At 44.0% G+C, this 3,925-nt stretch overlaps 1 protein-coding gene across 1 annotated transcript in view; it reads left to right on the forward strand.

The window, feature by feature from the left end:
* The first annotated feature begins 3,729 nt into the window (after window positions 1–3,729).
* Window positions 3,730–3,925, forward strand: part of LOC112070774 (neuronal cell adhesion molecule-like) — a 169,829-nt gene continuing 169,633 nt past the window's right edge. Inside the window, 1 exon segment of the mRNA XM_070439121.1 lies at window positions 3,730–3,802. The gene's annotated coding sequence lies outside the window, so the exon portion shown is untranslated.

Here is a 3,925-nt window from a genome sequence, read left to right on the forward strand (position 1 = left end):
CTCGTTCTGTGAGCTTCTGTGGCCTACCACTTCGCGGGTGAGCTGTTTTTGCTCCTAGACGTTTCCACTTCACAATAACAGCACTTACAGATGAACTGACTTGTTGGAAAGATGGCATGCTATGACGGTGTCACTGAGCTCCTCACTAAGGACGTTCTACTGCCTATGTTTGTCTATGGAGATTGCATGGCTGTGTGCTCAATTTTATACACCTGTCAGCAACGGGTGTGGCTGAAATAAGCGAATCCACTAACTTGAAGGGGTGTCCACATACCTTTGTATACATAGTGTATGTTGCCAGGGGAAATGAACGGCGGTGTATTACCACGGGGTCTCTGCAGCTCTCTGATATCAATATGCTTTGCTGGAACTAAATTGGATTGGCTTCTTCAATCATTTTGGATATGGATTCCAGTGAGTGTCTTAGTGTTTACCGTGACATAGTTATTTGGAGAGAAGCCCTTGAGTCTCAGAAAAGCCTTCGGTTATGTAGCTAGCCCCACACATATACACACTCACACATATACACACATATACACACACACTCACACCATACACACACACACACAGTCACACATATACACACATATACACACAGATACCATCCACACACACACTCTCTCTCTCCTCTCCTCTCCTCTCTACTCTCGCTCTCTCTCTCTTCTCTCTCTCTCTTCTCTCTCTCTCCTCTCTCTCTCACCACACTCTCACACTCTCACACTCTCACACTCTCACACTCTCACACACTCTCACACACACGCGGCACGGCACACGCGCGCCGGCAGTGAGCTTTACACCTCTCCAGGAGATCTTGCATTGCGCATCGGTGATTAGGCGTTTATTGTGCAGCTGGAAACCCACACAAAACTCACACCATACATACACACTTCACACACTCAAACACTCCCACATACATACAACACTTCAGATACTTCACACACACGCACAACACACACACACACACCACACACACACCACACACACACACCACACACACACACACACACACACAACACACACACACACACACACACACACACACACACACTCAAACACTCACACCATACATACACACTCAGATACTCACACCACACACACACACACTCACACCACCACACACACACACAACACACACACACACACACACACACACACCACACACACACACACACACACCACACACCACACACACACACACACACACACACCATACACACATACACACACTCACACACATCTTGTACATACATACAATCAGTGCATTCAGAAAGTATTCAGACCCCTTGAGTTTTTCCACATTTTGTTACGTTACAGCCTTATTCTAAAATTAATTAAATAAAACAATTTCCTTATCAATCTACACACAATACATAATGACAAAGCAAAAACTTTTTTTTAGAACATTTTGAAAATGTAAAAAACAGAAATACCATATTTACATAAGTATGTGCATCCTGTTTCCACTGATCATCCTTCAGATGTTTCTACAACTGGACTGGAGTCCACCTGTGGTAAATTCAATTGATTGGACATTTGGAAAGGCACACATCTGTCTATWTAAGGTCCCACAGTTGACAGTGCATGTCAGAGCAAAAAACAAGCCATGAGGTCGAAGGAATTATCCATATAGCTCTGATACAGGATTGTGTTGAGGCACATATTTGGGGAAGGGTACCAAAAAATGGCTGCAGCATTGAAGGTCCCCAAGAACACAGTGAGTGGCCTCCATCATTCTTAAATAGAAGAAGTTTGGAACCACCAAGACTCTTCCTAGAGCTTGGTTAAGGAGGTGACCATGAACCCGATGGTCACACTGACAGAGCTCCAGAGTTCGTCTGTGGAGATGGGAGAACCTTCCAGAGGGACAACCATCTCTGCAGCACGCCACCAATCAGGGCTTTATGGTAGAGTGGCCAGATGGAAGCCACTGCTCAGTAAAAGGCACTTGACAGCCCACTTGGAGTTTGCCCAAAAGCACCTAAAGACTCTCAGACCATGAGAAACAAGATTCTCTGGTCTGATGAAACCAAGATTGAACTCTTTGGTCTGAATGCCAAGCGTCACATCTGGAGGAAACCTGGCACCATCCCTACGGTGAGGCATGGTGGTGGCAGCATCATGCTGTGGGGATGTTTTTCAGCGGCAGGGACTGGGAGTTAGGATAGAGGGAAAGATGAACGGAGCAAAGTACAGAGATCCTTGACGAAAACCTGTTCCAGAGCCTCAGGACCTCAGAGTGGGACAACGACCCTAAGCACACAGCCAAGACAACGCAGGAGTGGTTTCGGGTCTCTGAATGTTTATGAGTGACCCAAAGACTGGACTTGAACCTGATCCAACATCTCTGGAGAGACCTGAAAATAGCTGTGCAGCGACAGTCCCCATCCAACCTGACAGAGCTTGAGAGGATCTGCAGAGAAGAATGGGAATCTCCCCAAATACAGGCGTGCCAAGCTAGTAGCGTCAAACCCAAGAAGACTCGAGGCTGTAATCCCTTCCAAAGGTGCTTCAACAAAGTACAGAGCAAAGGGTCTGGATACTTATGTAAATGTGATATTTAATTTAGTAATATTTGTAATATTTTCTACGTTTCTGAAAAATAGTTTTTGCATTTTTTTGGGGGGGTATTGTGTGTAGATTGATAAGGAAAAAACATTTGTTTTTATCCATTTTAGAATAAGGCTGTAATGTAACCAAATGTGGAAAAAGTCAAGAGGTCTGAATACCTTCCGAATGCACTGTATATACATACATAAACATACATACATACATACATACATACATACATACATACATACATACATACATACATACATACCTCAGATATGTGCTGTTTTCACTCCTTCCTTGCACAGTTGGACTGTTTCAAGTCCATTTCACAGTAGGAACATCAATGGTTTATGAAAGATTAGGCTGTGCTACACTGTGTAAAAATATACGCTTTGTATTCTAGACAAAAGCAACATCCTGTTCCCGGCATGGTAGGAGTCAGTTCATCGTTAGGGTTCTAAATCAATATCAAATACAATGTTATTTGTCACGTGCTTCGTAAGCAACAGGTGTAGACTAACAGGGAAATGCTTAAGATGAACTCAGCCTTTAGATCAGGGAGGGACAACTCCAGTCCTCAGGGGTCTGATTAGTGTCACACTTTTGCCCCAGCCCCAGCTAACACACCMGACTCCAACAATCTACTAATCATGATCTTCAGTTTAGAATACAATTAGTTTAAACAGCTGTGTTTGCTAGGGATGGAGGAAAAGTGTGACACCACTCTGGCCCCTGAGGACTGGAGTTGCCCTTCCCTGCTTTAGATGCTTTTGGGAAACCGGTCCCTGGTCTGTAAACTATGGTGTGACTGGGATGGGGTCCAAGGCAGACAACATGAAAGAGGATTACTGGTTTATAGATATATGAGACATAGAGAGTGCCTCCCCCTCAGATATACAAGACATAGAGAGGGGAATTACAGAACTGTGTCACAAATATGCAAACCGCTGCAAAACTATTTCACTGTGAAACATCATCAGGAGGGTAGTAAATGTGTTATTTGGTTGGTAATAGTCTCGTTTGCCAGACTCACAGCGGCTCTGGGAAGAGACTAGATTGGTAAAGCGGTGTTCTGTTTGATGGAAAGGGGAAGAGGTCATATAGCTAGTGGCATATGAATACTGATATCTAAGACTATGAATACTGATATCTAAGACTATATTTATCTCCCCTGTTTTTCAGGTTGAAGAACAGTGATTAAGAGGAGGATAGATTCTTGAAGAGGAGAGTGGAGTGGACAGAGACTTCTCTGGTAAGTTATGCAGTAACATACAGTACTGTAGCTCCATACTGTCAACATACAGTGCTGTAGCTCCATACTGTCAACATACAGTACTGTAGCTCCATACTGTCAACATGCAGTACTGTAGCTCCA

Source organism: Salvelinus sp. IW2-2015, unplaced genomic scaffold, assembly GCF_002910315.2.
Source record: "Salvelinus sp. IW2-2015 unplaced genomic scaffold, ASM291031v2 Un_scaffold1422, whole genome shotgun sequence".
NCBI classification, from domain to species: domain Eukaryota; kingdom Metazoa; phylum Chordata; class Actinopteri; order Salmoniformes; family Salmonidae; genus Salvelinus; species Salvelinus sp. IW2-2015.